The sequence below is a fragment of the Eptatretus burgeri genome, chromosome 7 (genome assembly GCF_056783735.1).
Source record: "Eptatretus burgeri isolate ZD-2024b chromosome 7, Ebu_testis_v1, whole genome shotgun sequence".
Lineage (NCBI taxonomy): Eukaryota > Metazoa > Chordata > Myxini > Myxiniformes > Myxinidae > Eptatretus > Eptatretus burgeri.
This window is the reverse complement of record NC_140967.1, coordinates 51,661,112-51,683,428: the sequence shown is the minus strand read 5'-3', so window position 1 is coordinate 51,683,428 and position 22,317 is coordinate 51,661,112. Positions and strand designations below refer to the sequence as shown.

At 49.0% G+C, this 22,317-nt stretch overlaps 1 long non-coding RNA gene across 3 annotated transcripts in view; it reads right to left on the bottom strand.

The window, feature by feature from the left end:
• Positions 1-22,317, bottom strand: part of LOC147023250 (uncharacterized) — a 116,523-nt gene that overhangs the window by 7,466 nt on the left and 86,740 nt on the right. For 2 of the 3 annotated variants that reach the window (XR_015059734.1, XR_015059735.1), the window contains exons 2-3: positions 5,609-5,686; positions 3,715-3,828 (exon numbers count right to left, since the gene is read on the bottom strand). This is a non-coding gene — a long non-coding RNA (uncharacterized LOC147023250). Of the gene's footprint in view, positions 1-3,714; positions 3,829-5,603; positions 5,687-22,317 lie in introns of all 3 variants that reach the window. The other variant, XR_015059736.1, reaches the window with a different exon arrangement.

Here is a 22,317-nt window from a genome sequence, read left to right as displayed (position 1 = left end):
GTGAGGAAAGCACCAAATTTGGCACACTCATAGCCTATCATATTGTTACGGTTGTGGAAATTCGCATTACACCATGAAGGGCCCGTAGGTGAGATATCTCTAAGTACATGTGTCGTTCGCCCAAACCCGTTGTATAGAGGGAATTTATGTGATTCATCCGGGCTGCCACGCTTTGAGTCAGTCGTTTTTCTGTTCTATCTTTATTTTGAACCAACCACGTCTCAACCGCCATCACAAAACAACCACCTTAACCACCACGCCAGCCATCATCACCAACTACAACCACGCTCCAACCCTCAGACAACAACAACCACGCCACCGCCACCATCTACGCTCCCACCTCATCGCATCACCGCCATTCCCAAACGGCACCATAACCAGCAAACCACCACCTTCACCTCCCTCCTTCTACGACCAACAACCGCACCACCTGTGAACACTGAACGTCGGGTTGTCTCGGGCCCATTCGGCATTTGGTGCCGAGCGCACCGAGCCGCGAGCGCAAATAGCGGCCTTTCCGAGGGAAAATTCGGATCAAAAACTCTACACGCCCACTTTTCCTCCGTCCAATTAGCGAGCGCGGGGTGGCTTGGCCTCGCCTCCAGGCGCGTGTGTGTGTGAAGTCGATATATGCAAATTCTAGGATCAGGGGAGGTTCACGCCCCCGTTTCCTCCGACCAATGGGTGAGCGTGGCTCCGCCCCCGAGATCATTCTGATCCTAATATTTGCATATTAACTGCTCCTGCCAGCCTATAAGAAGGCGAGCGCAAGGCGAATGAAGTGAGTTGGGTTCTGGAGTCGCCGAGAGAGTTTGGAAAAGAGAGTCTGGTCGGTCGGGTGAGGAAAGTGCGGAACGGAGAAGAGTCGCGGTGGAACTGCAAGCAAGGGAGCTCGGGTCCGAGGCGAGAAGGACGGCTGTCGGCAATGAGGTTACGGTGTGGGGAATTGCTCGTATCATCGCGGGACCCAAGCCAGCCAGCCATCTCCCTCCCCCAGGGCATCAACAATTTCCCCTTTTCCCCCGCGTTGAGATATTGCAAAAGGGGGCACCGTTCCCACCCCACTCCAAACGTCATGCCAACGAAACCCGCCAAGGAGAACGGAGTCGGGGCACAGCCGAGCGGCCACATTTGCGGCTCGCCCGCCAACGCATCACGAGGACGCGGGTAGGACCCCCCCCCCTGGTCTCGTGGACCTGGCCGCTCCTCCAGGTCACGCACACATTTGGCCTGCTGGCCTATTTGCCCCCTTGTCTATGAGGGTGGCTTCTTTTCTTTGCTTTTGTGTAAATGTGTGTTGGCGCCGTCTGTAAAGTAGAACTGTATAAGTGTTGCCGTTTGTGTGCGTAGTCGGTATTAACTCTGCGCCGTTGCTTTTTTTTTTATTTAATTGCCCTATGTGCATTTTGACTGTATGGCTGTATATAAGTGCTTTCCGTGTCCCGGGAAATAAATGTGCATTGTGTGAAATCTTTCCCCATTTCACTTCGTCTGTTCCTTATTGAATCTCCATCCTGCTTCACGTAAAGGGTTCGTAGTGGGTGCAAAACACCCGGTAAATAATCTGAACCGTTGAGGTCGACAATAACACTGCTCGGTTATCCCGATAGTCTGGAACGGGCCGCCCAAGCGGCTCGTGTCCAGAGTCAACCTGCGGCGAGGTACGATCGCCCGGTTCACCATCCGCGTGGGTACTTAGGGAGGTCGAGTTTGGCGAACAACCCTATCCTACGCGGGTGCCCGATTGGCACGATTGTGGTGAGGTCGAAAGGCCCACCCGTGACTGGCTTCGGTTGATAGTTCCCAGAGAGTCACGACTGAATTGTCCGTCCGGTGGGCGACGTGCCACCCGAATTACGTCGCCGTCTGCACGCCGGCGGGCACGAATTCGCAACAATATTATGAACAGATTTGGATATTGGGCCATCTCAAATTCAGCCGCTGATGGCTGTGGCAGCCATTTTCCACTGCCATCAAAAATTTTGAGATGGCCCAATATCCAAATCTGTTCATAATATAATAGGCTACTCGTGTGCCAAATTTGGTGCTTTCTTCACAAAATGCACAATTGTTATGCAAAGTTTCCCCACTAATACGAAACAAATGTACAGTATGTTGAAGTTGTTGAAAATACATCATTTTGAAACAACTTTATTGCTTGAAGTGAAAACAGTATATGTGTGTTCCATCATTGAAGTGTGTTAGCTATCACCATAAATAAACAAGTACTCATATCGTATATCAATGGCAAGATTGGAAAAGTTAGTCTTGTCTGTTGGGTTGGACAGCGAGCCAAGCGACTGTCATTTCGTTTGCGTTGCGATAATTTTGCAGTCGAATAGTCACCGCAATCAAAGCAAAAATGAAATATCTGCAAAGTTTTCTTGATTTACAAGGTGTGTGTGTGTGTGTGTGTGTGTGTGTGTGTGTGTGTGTGTGTGTGTGTGTGTGTGTGTGTGTGTGTGTGTGTGTGTGTGTGTGTGTGTGTGTGTGTGTGTGTGTGTGTGTGTGTGTGTATGTCAGAGTTTGTCAATGTGTCTCTTCCATAACTCCAACACCATGAAACCTCGCAGCCTGAAACTTTGCACACATATGAAGGGAACTCCAAGGGAGTGAATGAGTGAAAATTGGGTGTTTGGGTTAATTAAAACACCCCTTTTCAAGATACTTAACAGCCTTATTTAATTATTTCCTTTATCAGGCATATCCTCAGCCACCTCACTCTCCCTTGATGGAGTCTTAAGATGAAATCCGTGGTTACCTCGCTGGGGTCTTAATTCACCATTTTCATGGCCTGCTCAACAATGCCTTGACTTGGAACAAGCCGCAACGGCTTCCTCATAAAAAATTTATTTACTAATTTCAGTTTTGTCACACATCATCGAATGCCGGATTATCAGACCTACAAATCGCTGGATATGTCGTAATGCTTATAAATGCACAGAGACGCCAGTATTTGTGGCTTTATTTCATTTCTGAAAATGTGATTCTCTTAACCTGAGCCAAATTTCAAAATTGAAACTGCAGAATTGACTGAAGCAGCATTTCCGACTGCAACAAAAAAAGTGTTCATTTGTCCAATTCGGACATTGTTTGACATTCTGGGCGTCTCCGGGAAGTGTTTAATATGACCAATCGGCAATCGCTAATCGCTTGTCAAGCCTGCCGTTCCTTATCAACCATTTTGTTGGAGTGCTCGCTTGAGTGCGTAAGCCACTTGGCGAGCACTCTATAAGCTGCTTGGATGTTTGTTTGCAAGACATGGTGATACACGGCAAAAGTGCCTGCACTGTCACTGATAAACACAATCAAAAATACATCGATCGACCACCTGCCTGTGTTGCGCCCCATAGTGTCGTGCGGTGCCAAGCCTGCCATTCCTTATCAATGGATGGATGGGTAGAGGGAAGGATGGATAGAATGGATGGATGGAGGGAAGGAATGAATGCATTGGAGAGAAGGGATGGAAAAAAGAGATGGAATGGATGGAGGGAAGGAATAAATGGATGGATGGGTTGATGGACCAAACTGACGTTTGCAAGCCATGGCAAAAAAAGTAGACGGCAGTTTTTAATACAGCTGTTGTTGTTTTTGAAAAGATTACAAATTGATATTCAAGACAATGTTCGATGATAAAGTAAATGCAGTCCATATATAAACACGTGTTCCGTTGTCTCAGTTAAATCTGACAAAAGTTTAAAATGTAACCTTCACCTCAGAGCGGTCATGTTGAGCACCGCTCGGAGATGCTCAGACGCACCCCCTGGCGGAGTACTTTAGAGGATATTCATGGAGAGTTGTTTCCAAAACCCAAGCTCATTGTAGATGCTACAGGGAATGTAACGGCAGACAAAGGAACAGGAGGTAGGAACTGTCATTCATTCATCCATCATTCATTCTTTACACCATGTGTTCATTCTTTGAGATTGGAGCATCGTGTGTTCGTGAACAACTGTGGAACTTGCTGTGAATCCACTTTCCATCCATCCCAACCCTTCCTTCAATCCCATCAATCCCCTGTCTCTATCCCCACCATCCATCCATCCTCACCCCCCCCAAACTCTTCATTTGTCCTCACTCCCCACCCCTCCTTCCTCTCTCACCCCTCTTCAACTTTCATGAAGTGATAAACAATGTATGGATGTGATAAGTTCCCACAAGTGGTTGTGTTGTGGTTTGCAGGTGGTTATGTTGTGCTGATGGTTTGTGTTTTGTTTTGAGGCTGGAGTGATGGGAAGTGTGCGGGTTGGGAGGATGGGCACTTTTTTGGGTGATCGGAGCTGCTGCTGCATTTGATTCCTCGGTTTGAATTTTGGGATTCGGCTTAGGTTGAGAGATTCTGGGACTTATCGCATATTGGTTGTAAAATGTGTGCTGAAATTAAATAAAAGGCATGAAACACTGGTGTCTCCAGGCATTTATAAGCATTGCAGCTAGGATACGATGGGCTCTAGGGTCTCTTGGCCTGAGCCAGGTTTTGAAGTTTGGACTGTGGGGTTGGGCTTGGAAACAGGTCCGGCTGCTGGAGGAGTGATGGATTGTCTGGTTTGCATGTTCTTTGCCATTCTGGGCATCTCTAGGCAGTGTGTGACCCCTCCCCCCCCTTTGAGAGATCCACTTCCAGAGCAGGTCAACAGGGTGGCAGCCACAGTGAGAGTCACATACCTCAAGGGAAGCCCATGTTATAATCTCTTTAAAAAGACATGCTGTATCCGATACATGCTGTATGAAAGTGATGGGTGGTTTTGCTATCCTGTTTGAACGTGCTGTTTTAGTGCATCCCATTTCATTCAATCCTGTACTAATGCCGGCAGATGGGACCATCCTGCCCCCCACCCCACCCTTGCTTCCTCTCTAGTCCCTCTCCTAAATGCAAGTCCACCCCATCTCCCCTTCCCTGCAAGTCTCACTACCAAATGCAAATCCAGAACATCCATTTTCCCTCCCCACTTCCCTCTCCTTGCGACCCCATCCTCTTCACTCCCACCCCCTCCATGTACCTCCTACCTCCCGGAGTGTATAGCAATGTGTGATGAAGCATCACTCTCCCCTACCCCCTTCATCACTCTTGCCCCTTTCCTTGCTCTCCCCTCCTATACCCCCCCTCTTCCTTGCCCCCTACTCACTCCACCTTCTTTCCCTCTCCTCTCTTGCTCCCCTCCCTCTCGCTAACCCTCCCCCTCTTCACGCTTTCTCTCTCTCTCTCTCTCTCTCTCTCTCTCTCTCTCTCTCTCTCTCTCTCTCTCTCTCTCTCTCTCTCTCTCTCTCTCTCTCTCTCTCTCTCTCTCTCTCTCTCTCTCTCTCTCTCTCTCTCTCTCTCTCTCTCTCTCTATATATATTCCCGTCACGAAGTGACAGATTTTGTGTGTGTGTGTGTGTATATATATTATATATAAATATATTTACATACACACATACACATATACATATACATACACCAGTTAATACAACCTGTCACTTCGCTGATGAGTCAATAAAGTGTGTGTGTGTGTGTGTGTGTGGAAGTGGGGGGGGGGGGAGAGGAGCAGGTGCAGGGTGAGGGGGAAGGGGAGGCAGAGAGGATGAAGACAGGGGAGTTATGGGGGAGGTGGGCAAAGCGATACCTCACCAAACGTTGCTATTCACTGCAGGAGGGAGGGTGTGTGACACACACACACGTACGTGTGGAAGGAGAGTGCTGCATTTTCTGAGGAGGGATAGAGTAAGAGAAAAAGGGGGGGTGGGAGAGGAGGAAAAAAAACTAAAGACAGGTGAGGGGTGGAGGTGGGACTAGCAAAGAGAATGATATGTGACACTTAATGACCGAACACGAAAAAAAAAATTACGTATCAGAACAGCTGCACACACAACTACACAACAGAGTTTGTAAAGTAATCTGTTGGCTCATCTGCAAAAACATTGATATTCCAGTTCCAGAAACTTTGTGGGAAAATATACCAAAAGCAATCACTGAAAACATTGAAGTACCGCTCACGTACGACCTTATGACCCCATTGGGAGTGAACATCGAAAACAAAGTCTTGCGACCAGATATCGTACTTAAGGCCCTGTCACACCTTGACGATTTAGCCAACGTATGCCTGACGTATGCAAAATTGGGCTAAAACGCCGGCACACGTCGAACACATTATGGGTAAGTTTGTATACGTAATGAGCACGCTGAAAAACTGCCATACGTCGTAGTACGCTGACTTTCATCGTTGTACTTTGTGGTTGTCCTCAAATTTTCCATGCTTGAAATTTTAAGACGTATGCCAGCGTATGACTCGCACGTTCCGCTACACTGGCCATAAGTTGTAGGCACGTTATGTGATCGTTGACACACGTCGACACACGTTACTTGTAAGTTACTCATAAGTCGAAACACGTCGAAGTAATGATTAGCGTACCCGAAACTTATTTATAACCTATGAGTAACGTGTTGTAGGCACGTTACATGATCGTTGCATACACGTCGAGGCACGTTACTGGTAAGTTACTCATAAGTCGAAACGCGTTGAGGTAATGCTTAGCGTACCCAAAACTTATTTCTAACCTATGAGTAACGTGCTTTGAACCGATGAGTAACGTATCTCCAATGCATATTGATGTACATGTTGACGTATTTGACATCTTACAGACGACCACAGAACTTACTGAACGTGTTTCTAATTTACAGCCACCGTATAAAGGCGTATTGGCAGCGTTTTAAAAAACAACAACAATAACTTCCGATATTTCGTCACGTGCCGTTACGTGTCACGCCCGATTGCCTCTTCAGTTTGCTCATGTCTTATTCTTAGTTCCTCATCTGTGAATATTTTCTTCAGTTTGCTCATGTCTTATTCTTAGTTCCTCATCTGTGAATATTTTCTGTTTGAGGATATTGTCACGTCGACGTCGAAACTTAAAAGCAAATGTCCGAATATATTTTAAAATTCGTGATAAAATTTCTTTTTAATTTTTAAAAAAAATTAAAAAAACACAACAACAACAACAACTTCAGATATTTCGTCACGTGCCTTCATGGAGCCAAGGAGAAAAAAAAGAAAATGTGCCTTGACGGAGAAAATAAGTTTCGGGTATGCTAAACATTACCTCGACGTGTTTTGAATTATGAGTAACTTACAAGGAACTTGTGTCGACGTGTGTCAACGATCGCATATCGTGCCTACAACTTATTCCCAGCAGAGCGGAACGTGTGAGCCATACGGCGAGCACGTCGTAAAATTTTCAGCATGCTTGGAATTTCACAACGTACTAAACGTACCACAAAATATGACAGCGTACTTCATCGTTTTTCAGCGTGCTCTTAACGTATACACAACTTACCCATAACGTATTCGACGTGTGCCAGCGTTTTAGACACATTTTTCATAGGTCGGCATATGCTGGCTAAATCGTCAACGTGTGGCTGCGATGTTGACACTTCCAATTCTCAGGCGGTTATGATTTAAATCGGCGTGCGGCAGGTTTTTAACAGGTTACACCACAAGTTCGTCGGCGATACGTGCAGCGCGCTGTGCCTAAGTTAAACTATCGTTGGGCATAGGTTGTGAACGCTGACAACAGGCTAAGCATTCGTTGGTATAAGTTATCTTGAAGATTACGAAACGTTCTGTGCCCGTTGCTAATATGTTATGCATACGACCAAAGCTTTAAAAAAAAATCAAAATTTCAGCGTACGCCAACGTTTTACATACATTTTTATACGTTGCCATTGCTGGCTAAATTGTCAAGGTGTGACAGCGCCTTTGGGTGCAAAAAAAGAGAAGGCATTGCTAAAGGGGCTGTCACACCTTGACGATTTAGTCAGCGTATGCCGACGTATGAAAAATTTGTCTAAAACGCTGGCACACGTCGAATACGTTATGGGTAAGTTTTGTATACGTTAAGAGCACGCTGGCATACGTCGTAGTACGCCAAGCTCGTCGACAAATTTTAAGCATGCTCAAAATTTTTCGACGTATGCCAGCGTATGACTCACACGTTCCGCATACGATGGCCATAAGTTGTCGGCACGTTATGCGATCATTGACACACGTCGACACACGTTACTTGTAAGTTACTCATAAGTCGAAACATGTCGAGGTAATATTTAGCGGACCCGAAACTTATTTATTACTTATGAGTAACGTGTTGTAGGCACGTAACGCGATCGTTGACACACGTCGACACCCATTACTTGTAAGTTACTCATTTGTCGAAACACGTCGAGGTAATGTTTAGCGTACCCGAAACGTATTTCTAAACTATGAGTAACGTGCTTTGAACCTATGAGTAGCGTATCTCCAATGCATATTGATGTACATGCAGACACTATTTGACGTCTTACGGACGACCACAGAACTTACTGAACGTGTTTCGAACTTACAGCTACCGTATAATGGCGTATTGGCAGCGTTTAGGGGAATTGGTATATAAAAATGGGCTTCACAGAAGGAACCCGTCAGTGTTCCAGACTCCATGTTTTTTTTTTGTTTTTTTTCGGCATGACGGTGATGTTGACACTTCGATTTCTAGTGCGGTTATGATTTAAATCGTTGAGCGGCAGCCTTTTAATTATATTATATTGTTGCGGATTCGCGCCCGCCGGCGTGCGGACGGCCACGTAACTCGAATCGCGGCACGTCGCCCACCGGACGGACAATCCAGTCGTGACCCTCTCGGACTAACGCCGGGAACTAGTCATGGGTGGACCTTTCGGTCTCACCGCGATCGTGCCAATCGGCCCCCGCGTGGGATAGGGTTGCTCGCCAAATTCGACCTACCTAAGTACCCACACGGAGGGTAGACCGGGCGATCGCACCTCGCCGCAGGTCGACTTCGGACACGGGCCACTTTAAGCGACCCGTTCCGTACTATCGGGATAACCGAGCGGTGTTATTCGTCGGCCTCGACGGTTCGATTAATTATCGGGCGTTTTAGCCCACGACCAACCCTTTACGTGAAGCAAGATGGAGATTCAACAGAGGAAAAGACGAAGCGAAGCGGGAAAACAGTTCAACAATAAGCACATTTATTTCGCGATGAACGGAAAGCACACATATACAATTCCACCAAAAGCACATGTAAAAGAAGAAGACAATGCAATATTACACAAAAAGCAAATGCAACAATGCAGATCTAACCGACTACCGGGCACACGGCAACACTTATACAATTTTACTTCACAGACGGCGCCGACAACACATATTCCCAAAGCAAAAGAAAAAGAACCACCCTCAAGGATGAGGCGGGCCTGGGGCCGAGACCAGGTCGGGCCTACCGTCTGATGATGAGACGCAGAGCGGCGGTGGCGCCTCAACTCCGCGGGCCTCGTGGACAGTGTCTGGTAGGGGGTGGGAGAGGGGCCCCCTTTGTCGCACTATCTCAGCGCGGGGGGAAACAGGAGGGGGTTGCTGATGCTCGGGGGAAGGAGGATATCACCCTGTCTCGGGTCCCGCGGCGAGCGTCTCCTCCTCGACCTCGGGCGCGTTGCTGGCCTCTCCCTGTGCAGCTCCCGGCACCGACGCGAGCACCCCCTCGTCCGCCTTCGCCGCCGTCACCTCTCCACAGCTCCGTCTACTCGCCCTCTCCGTCTCCTCTCTTGGCTCGTCCCAACTCTTCACTCTTGACTTCTCCCACTTCTTTCCAGCTCCACCGACGACTCTCTTGAACTCCGCACAACTCCTAACTGAACTGACGAACGCAGCCGTTTATATAAGCCCCGTGGCTTCGCTCTTTCACTCTTGACCCTCTGCCTCCGACCCTTCACCTCTCTAACTGACTCCCCATTGGCCCGAGGAAAAGTCGGCGTGAATGCTTTTTGATCCATGTATTTGCATATAGCGACCGCCCTCCAATGCCCTGGAGGCGGGGCCAAATCGCCCCTCGCTCACTGATTGGACGGAACAAAAGTGGGCGTGAGTCGTTTTTGATCCGTTTTTCTTCGGAAAGTCTGTGATGTTTTTGAATACGCTGCTCGGTGCGCGCCCTACACGAGTCCAGTATCGGTGCCCACGAGTGGCGCGAGATGGTGTGGATGCGATGGTGGCGAGTTGTGACGGTAAAGGTCGTGGCGGTTGTGGTGAAGCGGCGTTGTGGTTGGTGGTTGTTGTGAAGCGGCGTTGTGGTTGGTGGTTGTTGTGTGATGGCTGTTGAGACGTGGTTGGTGGTGGTAATAATGGCGGCTGGTCCAAAATAAAGATAGTAAAAGAAAAACGGCTATCCTGAAGAGTCGCAGCCCGCATGAATGACATTTATTCCCTCTAGACAACGGGTTTGGGCCTAACTACACATATACTTCCAGAGATATCTCACCTAAGGGACCTGAATGGTGGTTTGTGAATTTCATCAACCACAACACTACCCCCTCCCCTTTTTACAGACTCGTCCCGAGTCGTCAAATTTCCGTGTGCCATCATGTGTAGTTTTCCCCTAGTACATTTTACCTACGGATCCCTGAGTGCGACATTCATGGTATTCGTGTCCCCAAAATAAATAACCTGAGGGCTGAGTAACTACCTAAACAAACTCACTCACACGGACGACTTAAATAAAATTGCCGGCGCTAAGACAAATATGCCGGGGGCGCACTCATATTTACAGTACATGTTAACCTTAACTTACAAATTTTACACTAAACCATGGCCCAGGATCAATGAACTCTGCAAAAAGAAAGCAGTTAGCAGGGAGCCAGGCTGCTCGCATGCAGTCTCTGGCTCAAACAATGCAGGTGACAGGGAACGTGGCCGGCTGCTCACACGCAGTCCAAGGCCTTCCCTTTTGAACTGAACGCAGTGAACCACAACGGTGCATGGGCTGCACAAACGTAGTCTCCGTGCCAGCTCAAGTGGCACACGCAATGAACACAACGAATGGATGGATGAATGGTTTGAACTGAACGCAGTGAACCACAACGGTGCATGGGCTGCACAAACACAGTCTCCGTGCCAGCTCAAGTGGCACACGCAATGAACACAACGAATGGATGGATGAACACAAACACGGTGCACGGGCCGCCAGTGCAGGCCCGTGTTGTAGCTGCCATCAGGGCAGTTCTCGCAGCTTGCAAACTGTTGCCTTGATCCTGGCGCACATGGCAATGAACAGGGGGGGGGGCAAAGCAAAAATTGAACGGGGCTGGTGAACAGGGGCAGTGGGCATGGCATGGCAAAGGCAGCAGGCAAACACAGCCTGCTGAACAAGGCCGCTGCAGGCAAACGCAGCCGGCAGATGAACTGGCCGGCACAGGCCTCGAAGAAAACAGCTGCAGACGATCCGGCCGGTACAGCCTTGCAGCACAGCAGCTGCAGACGATCCAGCCGGCACAGGCCTCGCAGCAAAACAACAGCTGCCGATGAAGTTGGCCGGCCTCTGCCTTGCAGCAACGCAGCCAGCCGATGAAGCTGGCCAGTCTTTGCCGTTCAGTGGAGGTTGGTGGAGGGAGTGCGGTGGTGCTGGCCACTCGGAAGGCGGGCTCGGACCTACCCTACGGTCTCCCTCCCAACCTATCGCCTTTGCCTGTCACTGTCTATACCCACTCCCTTAATTTGTCAAACCCCAATTTTAGCCCCAACTTATTTTTTTATTTTTACTTCCCCACTATAAATCGTCCCCTAACCCCCCTTTACTGTCCTTGTTCGGCTAACCTATCCTGTCACCTAGCCTACTCCCAACCCCTACGTTCCCTTCCCGGAGGGGAATAAGGGAGAGCTAACGTCCTGTGTCGAGGCCCAATTCAAGCCTCAGAATGGCCTCCCCAGACTTCAGCGATCTATAACCAAAGTGGGTCCAGCGGCCCACAACGAGAGTGAGGGGATGGATGGTGCGGAGGGGTACACTTCCTATCTACCCTAACCATTTAACTGTTAAACTACCCGGGGCTTTCAACAAGCGCCTCTCGCTTAAACTATTGGTTCTAACAACCCAGATTCCCGTCGCCTGTGTTGGTGTCCTCACAATTTCGGGCCTCGCCCCCCAATTTTCTCTCCGTGCCCTCACACGGTCTCATGGCTGGGACACGTGGCTCCCTTTGGCAGGCACGACCCTCTGCCGATTCTCCGACGATGGCACCCCCGGGCACTACACTGCCTCCGAGCCTACCAGCTCCCTAAACACCGAGGAGTGCCCCCCATGGCACCTCCCCTGAAACGCACACGTGGCAGGCTGGCTTCCCGGGCCCCTTTCCGAGGGTCACCCTTGCCCACAACACTGCCCACGCGGCTAATGGCGCCCTGGGCCTCCGCACCAAGCAGACGCACCCGTGCCCACTACGCTATCCCGGCCCCCCATGGGCCCTTGGCCTACCGCGGCCGACTAGCCTGGTGCCCGGGGTACCCACTCAGCGATACTCACTTTTCGCAGCCACGCTCCCAGCCCGTCAACAGGGCTCCTGCACCCCTCCAAACGGGTTTCGAGCCTACACTCCCACCAACAACAAAACGACCTCCATTTTTCAATTTAACTAACCCCCTAAACTCACTCTACACTGACCCCGGGGTCCCTTGGGCGGGAGTCACTCCTCCTCCCAATCACTCATCGCACCATGCATTCCCCATTCACTCCACTCACACAGACCCGCTGTCCTCACTCACCTCACAACTCACCAACTCTTCAACACACACACCGCTGAACTCTGCCATCCTTCTAACTACCTCCCCTAACTAACTCGTGCTCCCACGTCGTCCCTTACACTATAGCACGTTCCTTTTAACACTACGTAGCTAAGCTACGTCCCCGCTACACATTCATAGTCTGTCACTGTCTCCAAATCAATAAAAAAAATCATTTCCCCACCTAAATCTGGCTACAATCCCTCGAACTAATCCATTCCACGGACTCCTTGAGGACTTACCCCTGCCCCATGAAGTCGGTCTAACTAAGCTAACCCTTCCCCCTAACTAGTTTCCATCCTGTGCCCAGGTCAAGGGGGTCTTCCACCCCTTGCCCAGGAATCCTGTGCACCCGAAAGTGAGGCTTATTTTATTTTATTTTTTTCATGCGCAGCACCAGCGCGGCAACTCGCGCACTTTGCACCTGCCCGTGACGTCATGCAGCTGCACGTGTTCCTCGTCCCTCCTTGGACGGTGCCATCCGGCAGGGATACCCCTCCTGCCGGATTCCAACCCCGCGTGCAGCCATGACGTCACCGTGCGCATTAAAAAAACACAAGCCCCACGTCTCGAGGGGTTCCCCACGCGAACACATGTGCTTTGCCCGTTGGAGCTTAACACACACGATCGCGTGGAGAACCCGTCCGGTCCAAATCCGTAATCCTGCCTAAACTTTGTCCGTCCGCGGGATCGGCAAATCCACCGCTGGCGTTTCCGGACCGGGACTTCACTCTCGCAAGCGAGCACGTGGGGGCCTCGTGCGTTGCACAGCACGGACCTCGTGCTCACTGCTGGGTGAACCCGGCACGGTCCCCGAAACAACTACAGCCGCTACTCGGCTTTCTTTCCTCCCATGTCTCCGTCGTCGCTTCCATTCAACACACGCACACCTGCGTGTTACGACGCTCACACTCCATTCCATTACATTCACACCGGGAGACGCGGCTGCGTGCTCCCGCATGCCAACCGACATCTCCCTCACATACCGCTCTCTCACACACACGGTCTCCCTTGCATAAACCATATAATACCACTCACACGTGGTGCTCCATTCATACAAACCACTCCACTCACACCCGCGGGGGCACTCACCCGCGGTGCCTCACTCACACATCGTGCCTCACTCACACACGCGGGGGCACTCACCCGCGGTTCCTCATCCACACACCGTCCCTCACTCACACACGCGGGGGCACTCACCCGCGGTTCCTCATCCACACACCGTCCCTCACTCACACACGCGGGGGCACTCACCCGCGGTGCCTCATCCACACTGGCCGTTTCATCCACACACACGGCCTCTTCCACACACGGTGCCTCATCCACACACGGCGTGCTGGGAAGCACGTACTCCGGCACCATCGCCACCACACCACTCACACACGGGGTCGCTTCCACACACGGGGACGCACTCACACCTTGCACCACACACACAGGGACAACTACACTGGGGATTCGTGTCCCCACAAGGGTCTCCGGGGCCTCTATACCCCCCAAGCTCTCCGTGCACCTGTCCACAGCACTCCTCCCCTCGACCTCGCAAAGCACGACCGAACTCACCTGGTCGTGACTCGCCTCAAGGGGGCATACTCCCTCCCCTCGTTCCTGGAGGAGGCCATCCCGCTGCTCGCACTGGGTCCCTACACGCTCCGCGAGCTCACCCCCTTTTCCTCCACTACCTCCGTGTGTGTGTGCGTCACTTACCCCGTCTTCATCGTGCAGTCTTCCCTCTATCATTCCCATCTCCCGTGTCTCTGCCAACTCTTCACCCTTTACCTCCCTTGTCTCCACGATTTTTATTTCCTTTGTCGTCACCTCGTGTCTCGTCTCACACGTTTTGGTCTCCCCATTTAATTTTTCCCTTTCGGTCATCGTCACTACCCTCGCCCAACACGCCCCCCGAATTATTTTTTCACCCGCCTCCACCGCGGGCCTGTCAGCCGTTGCACCCCCACCCAGCTCGTTCGCTCCCACACGTGGAGTCGCCATTTTTATCTCCCTGGTCACGGCCTTCATGCCCGCCTGCAGGCATCGGCCCTTGTTCCGCGTCTCACCCCGCAGCTCTTTCATTTCCTCCTTCATGTTTGCTTCCATTCCGTTTATTTGCTTGTTCATTTCGTTTGTGTTTGTATCCATCTTTTCGTTTATTTGTTGTGTATTCGCATCCATCTTTTCGTTCATGTTCGCATTTATCTTCGCTGTCATTTCCGCATTCATCTTTTGTGCATTCGCATCCATCTTCGCTGTCATTTCCGCATTCATTTTTGCCAGCATGGTGAATAGCTGGGCCATGTCGGGTGCGCTTGGGTGAGCCGTTTCGGCAGGGGTTGGGGAAGGGTTTTGGTGGAGAGGGGGAGGGGAGGTGTCATACACCGCGGCCGCTGCCGCACCCATTTCGGGCTCTGGGTTCAGTTGGGCGAGTTCGTTTTCCTGTACAACCAACATTTCCTGCACGGGGATTTCATCCTGAGCCATGGATTCTACACATTCTACATCCATTTCTAATACCCCCGGCTCCCGCTCACCTTGAGACGCCATCTTGCTTCTCTTAAAGGGTTAATTTAGCTCGCTCGTAATTTGGAGGGAATCGGGGGTCGCTCCTCTCACCCCTGGACCGATTCCCGTGAATTTAATTGGAGACAGTTTTCCCGTTCTCCGTTACCAGTGCCGTGAGGAGGGCGATGAGTTTCTATCGCACGACCTGACACCAGTGTTGCGGATTCGCGCCCGCCGGCGTGCGGACGGCCACGTAACTCGAATCGCGGCACGTCGCCCACCGGACGGACAATCCAGTCGTGACCCTCTCGGACTAACGCCGGGAACTAGTCACGGGTGGACCTTTCGGTCTCACCGCGATCGTGCCAATCGGCCCCCGCGTGGGATAGGGTTGCTCGCCAAATTCGACCTACCTAAGTACCCACACGGAGGGTAGACCGGGCGATCGCACCTCGCCGCAGGTCGACTTCGGACACGGGCCACTTTAAGCGACCCGTTCCGTACTATCGGGATAACCGAGTGGTGTTATTCGTCGGCCTCGACGGTTCGATTAATTATCGGGCGTTTTAGCCCACGACCAACCCTTTACGTGAAGCAAGATGGAGATTCAATAGAGGAAAAGACGAAGCGAAGCGGGAAAACAGTTCAACAATAAGCACATTTATTTCGCGATGAACGGAAAGCACACATATACAATTCCACCAAAAGCACATGTAAAAGAAGAAGACAATGCAATATTACACAAAAAGCAAATGCAACAATGCAGATCTAACCGACTACCGGGCACACGGCAACACTTATACAATTTTACTTCACAGACGGCGCCGACAACACATATTCCCAAAGCAAAAGAAAAAGAACCACCCTCAAGGATGAGGCGGGCCTGGGGCCGAGACCCGGTCGGGCCTACCGTCTGATGATGAGACGCAGAGCGGCGGTGGCGCCTCAACTCCGCGGGCCTCGTGGACAGTGTCTGGTAGGGGGTGGGAGAGGGGCCCCCTTTGTCGCACTATCTCAGCGCGGGGGGAAACAGGAGGGGGTTGCTGATGCTCGGGGGAAGGAGGATATCACCCTGTCTCGGGTCCCGCGGCGAGCGTCTCCTCCTCGACCTCGGGCGCGTTGCTGGCCTCTCCCTGTGCAGCTCCCGGCACCGACGCGAGCACCCCCTCGTCCGCCTTCGCCGCCGTCACCTCTCCACAGCTCCGTCTACTCGCCCTCTCCGTCTCCTCTCTTGGCTCGTCCCAACTCTTCACTCTTGACTTCTCCCACTTCTTTCCAGCTCCACCGACGACTCTCTTGAACTCCGCACAACTCCTAACTGAACTGACGAATGCAGCCGTTTATATAAGCCCCGTGGCTTCGCTCTTTCACCCTTGACCCTCTGCCTCCGACCCTTCACCTCTCTAACTGGCTCCCCATTGGCCCGAGGAAAAGTGGGCGTGAATGCTTTTTGATCCATGTATTTGCATATAGCGACCACACTCCAACGCCCTGGAGGCGGGGCCAAATCGCCCCTCGCTCACTGATTGGACGGAACAAAAGTGGGCGTGAGTCGTTTTTGATCCGTTTTTCTTCGGAAAGTCTGTGATGTTTTTGAATACGCTGCTCGGTGCGCGCCCTACACGAGTCCAGTATCGGTGCCCACGAGTGGCGCGAGATGGTGTGGATGCGATGGTGGCGAGTTGTGACGGTAAAGGTCGTGGCGGTTGTGGTGAAGCGGCGTTGTGGTTGGTGGTTGTTGTTGTGAAGTGGCGTTGTGGTTGGTGGTTGTTGTGTGATGGCTGTTGAGACGTGGTTGGTGGTGGTAATAATGGCGGCTGGTCCAAAATAAAGATAGTAAAAGAAAAACGGCTATCCTGAAGAGTCGCAGCACGCATGAATGACATTTATTCCCTCGAGACAACGGGTTTGGGCCTAACTACACATATACTTACAGAGATATCTCACCTAAGGGACCTGAATGGTGGTTTGTGAATTTCGTCAACCACAACAATATTATAACCGCACTAGAAATCGAAGTGTCAACATCACCGTCATGCCGAAAAAAAAAAAAAAAAAAAAAACATGGAGTCTGGAACACTGACGGGTTACTCCTGTGAAGCCCATTTTTATCTCCCAATTCCCCTAAACGCTGCCAATACGCCATTATACGGTAGCTGTAAGTTAGAAACACGTTCAGTAAGTTCTGTGGTCATCTGTAAGATGTCAAATACGTCAACATGTACATCAATATGCGTTGGAGATACGTTACTCATAGGTTCAAAGCACGTTACTCATTGTTTAGAAATAAGTTTCGGGTTCGCTAAACATTACCTCGACGTGTTTCGACAAAAGAGTAGCTTACAAGTAATGGGTGTCAACGATCGCATAACGTGCCTACAACTTATGGCCAGCGTATGCGGAACGTGTGAGTACGCTGGCATACGTCGAAAAATTTTGAGCATGCTTAAAATTTGTCGACGAGCTCGGCGTACTACGACGTATGCCAGAGTGCTTCAGCATGCTCTTAACATATACAAAACTTACCCATAACGTATTCGACGTGTGCCAGCGTTTTAGACAAATTTTTCATTCGTCGGCATACGCTGGCTAAACGTCAAGGTGTGACAGGGCATGACGGTGATGTTGACACTTCGATTTCTAGTGCGGTTATGATTTTAATCGTCGAGCTGCATTTTAATCGGCTACGCCACATGATCGTCGGTGATACGCTGCCGCGCTATGCATATGCTAGACTATCGTTGGGCATACGTTGTGAACACCGACAACACGCTAAGCATTCGTTGGTATAAGTTATCTATAAGTTATCGAAACGTTCTGTGTACGTTACTGATACGTTATGCATACGTCCAACTCGTTATGAATACGCCAAAAACTTAAAAAAGAACATCAATAGTTCAGCTTACGCCAGCGTTTTACATACATTTTGATGCGTTGCCATACGCTGGCTAAAACTTCAAGGTGTGACAGCCCCTTCAGTGAGGTGCGGTGATTTGGGACTAACGATGCAGAAATCAAGAAAATGACCAAATACCAAGACCTCAAGCATGAAGTGAAAAGATTGGGAGCTGAAGAATACCAAAGTTATACCAGTGATGATGAAGAACCTCACAGAGATATTAAAAACCATCCCTGAGAATATCACGACAAACAAGTTACAGTTGGAAGTCATCCTGGGCTCAGTAACAATCCAAAAGAGAGCCCTCAGCACAAATCTTTGAAAACAGAAAACTTCACAGCTTGGTCTGTGAATCGTGACCCCTTACTGAAATGAAGGTGGATACATTGAGCCCGAGTCCACATTCTGAAACCCTTTATGTAGATCCCAATCGACACACACACACACACACACACACACACACACACACACACACACACACACACACACACACACACACACACACACACACACACACACACACACACACACACACACACACACCCGTTCTGGTAATACAGTTTATATATGTCCCCACGCATAAAATACATATAAATGACAAACACAAAGATTCACCTTGAAACAGAGTTCTTTGAAAGAGAACTCAAGTGGGAAATTAGCAAAAATCAATTGAAAAATATATCAAGCACAGATCACAAAATGTCGATGTCTGCTCTCTGCCTTCACAACCACATCAAGGCAAACACGTGGTCAGGTGGACATTGTTATTTTTATATATGTATTGATGTCGAATTGAGGGCTGGATTATACGAGGAGATCGTACAAAAGGATAAACAAAGCAATATCCTATAGAAATAAAATTGCACATTTTCAGCAGACGATACATCTCCCAAGACACCAATCGCACGCCACCATATGGCCCAACACAGGCGGAAACCTATGTCTATCTTATCGATATTGAGAGCATAGATACTTTTACTGAAACGAACAACCAAGCAGCTTGGAGAGTGCTCACATGGTGGCTTAAGCGTTCAAGCAAGCACTCCAAGGAAATGGTGGTTAAGAAACGGCTAGTTTGGCACGCGATTAGCTACACGTAAAACATACACCTCCAGAGACGCCCGAAATGTCAAGCCACGAGCGCTGACGTCTTCGGATGTTTATGAGCATTGCAATCTCCCCAGCAATTTGTAGCTATGATGAACAGGCATTCGATAATATGAGTGAGGAAAATGAAAACAACAATTTTATCGTTAATAAATCATCGCGGCCTGTTCCAAGTCAAGGTAAGGTTGAGTTGGCCAAAAAACATGGCGGCTTCAGAACCCAGCGGGGTTACCCAGGAAACGCCTTCAGACCCCAGACAGGGAGGTGGTCGAGGATCGCCTGAGGAAGGATACAATTAAATAAGGCTGTTAATTATCTTCAAATGGGGTGTTTTAATTCATGCAAACACCCAAGTTTCAGTCATGCACTTCCTTGGAGGTTTCTTAGTATGCATGCAAAGTTTCAGGCTGCTACATTTTATAGTTTTGGAGTGACGGAGGAGATACACTGAAACACAAATACACACACATGCACGCACACACACACACACACTGATATATATATATATATATATATATATATATATATATATATATATATATATATATATATATATATATATATATATATATATATATCCAGTAATCCCCCCGTTTCTCGCGGGGGTTACGTTCCAAACCCTCCCGCAGTAAGTGAAAATCCGCGATGAATGGACGCCTCCACAAAACACATTTTAAACACATTTTAATCTCAATTAAACACATAAAGAAAACATTTGAAGCATAAAAATGCTTACTGTAAACTCAGTAACGTTGCAAAAACATTGTGATGGGCAGTTGCTGGCATTGATTCTTCATTGTGGTGAGGAGAGTTTTATAGGTTTCCATTGCGCCATCAATAGTGTTCTTGAATTGCGACGCCCGAACCATAGAGGGATCCCATGCTTCAGCCATCCCCTGCAATTCTTTGGCCGTTTTCGCCATTGTTGCTAAGCGTTCAAGTGATAGGCCTTCGTCGTCGTGCTCCTGCGATGGATCAGATTGTTCCTCCTCCTCCTCCTCCTCCTCGCATGCAGACTTCGTAAGCTCAGCCAAATCCTCGTCCGTTAATGGGTCAGAGTTGGTTTCGATGAGGTCATTCACTTCGTCTTGCGTCATGTCGTTGAATCCTCCTCCTGGAATCTTCGCCAGCTTGACCACTTTATCGATTGCCGAATGGTGAATTTCGTGTGGAGAAAAGGCCTTGTATTCGTGGACGCATTCTGGCCACAGCTTCTTCCAACAGGCGTTTAAGGTTTTTTTTTTCATTTCTTGTAGAGCCTTCTGAATTATTTGGAGACGCGTTGCTATCGTGAAATCACGCCAATACGCCCTCAGAGAAAAATTGTCGTCAGAATCCATGGCCTCCACGAGGTGCTGCAGGGCGTTGCGAATGTAAAGCGCTGATGTTGGCTTCGTCCTTCTTGATGTAGCGTATGGTCGATTCATTCAAACCGTAATGGCGCCCAACCGCGGAAAACGTTTTTCCTTTGGGCGGCAGCGTAGAGCTTGGAGAAAAAAAATGTAGAAAATATTTGTGTCGTTCACAAGTGAAACACCCAAGACAGCGAGAGTGCACCTCGTGGGCAGCAGCCAATCAGCACCAAGGAGAAATGAATAGCGCGCTCTCTGTCTTTGTCTCGTGCGTTGTGTCAACAAACATACAATTTTTTTTTTGTTTGTTTTATTATGAAGATACTTTCGAGCACCACGCGTTATAATTTATTGCTTAAATAATTTATATTTAATATATTATTACCGCGATGTACTGGGGGAATCCACAGAAAAAATTAGTTACGTTCCAAGGGAAAACCCGCGATGAACCGGGGGCGCGATAGGTGAACCGCGATGAAGCGGGGGTTGACTGTATATATATATATATATATATATATATATATATATATATATATATATATATATATATATATATATATATATATATACAGCTCTGGAAAAATTAAGAGACCACTGCAAAATTATCAGTTTTTCTGGTTTTACTATTTATAGGTGTGTGTTTGAGTAAAATGAACATTTTTGTTTTATTCCATAAACTACTGACAACATTTCTCCCAAATTCTGAATAAAAATATTGTCATTTAGAGCATTTATTTGCAGAAAATGACAACTGGTCAAAATAACAAGGATTCAGTGTTTTCAGACCTCAAATAATACAAACAACACAAGTTCATATTCATTTTTAAACAACACAATACTAATGTTTTAACTTAGGAAGAGTTCAGAAATCAATATTTTTTGGAATAACCCTGATTTTCAATCACAGCCTTCATGCGTCTTGGCATGCTCTCCACCAGTCTTTCACATTGCTGTTGGGTGACATTATGCCACTCCTGGCGCAAAAAATTCAAGCAACTCTGCTTTGTTTGATGCCTTGTGACCATCCATCTTCCTCTTGATCACATTCCAGAGGTTTTCAATGGGGTTCAGGTCTGGAGATTGGGCTGGCCATGACAGGGTCTTGATGTGATGGTCCTCCATCCACACCTTGATTGACCTGGCTGTGTGGCATGGAGCATTGTCCTGCTGGAAAAACCAATCCTCAGAGTTGGGGAACGTTGTCAGAGCAGAAGGAAGCAAGTGTTCTTCCAGGACAACCTTGTACATGGCTTGATTCATGAGTCCTTCACAAAGACAAATCTGCCCGATTCCAGCCTTGCTGAAGCACCCCCAGATCATCACCGATCCTCCACCAAATTTCACAGTGCGTGTGAGACATTGTGGCTTATAGGCCTCTCCAGCTCTCCATCTAACCATTAGACGACCAGCTGTTGGGCAAAGCTGAAAATTGGACTCATCAGAGAAGATTACCTTACTCCAGTCCTCTATGGTTCAATCATTATGGTCTTTTGCAAACCTCAGCCTGGCTCTTCTTTGCTTCTCATTGATGAAGGGCTTTTTCTAGCTTTGCACGACTCCAGCCCTGCTCCGTGGAGACTGTTTCGAACCGTCCTCGCCGTGCACTTCACCCCAGCTGCCGTTTGCCATTCTTTTTGTAGGTCACTTGATGTCATCCTCCCGTTGTTGAGTGACATTCGAATGAGTTGGCGGTCATCACGGTCAGTGGAAAGTCGTTTTCGCCCTCTGCCAGTCTGTAGCTTTGTTGTCCCCAATGTCTGCTGCTTGACCTTGTTCTTATGAACCGCCGTCTTTGAAATTTTAAGGATTGAAGCAACGTGACGATCACTGTATCCCTTTGCCAGTAAAGCCAGAATTGAATCCTTCTTTTCCTCACTCAAAACTTTTC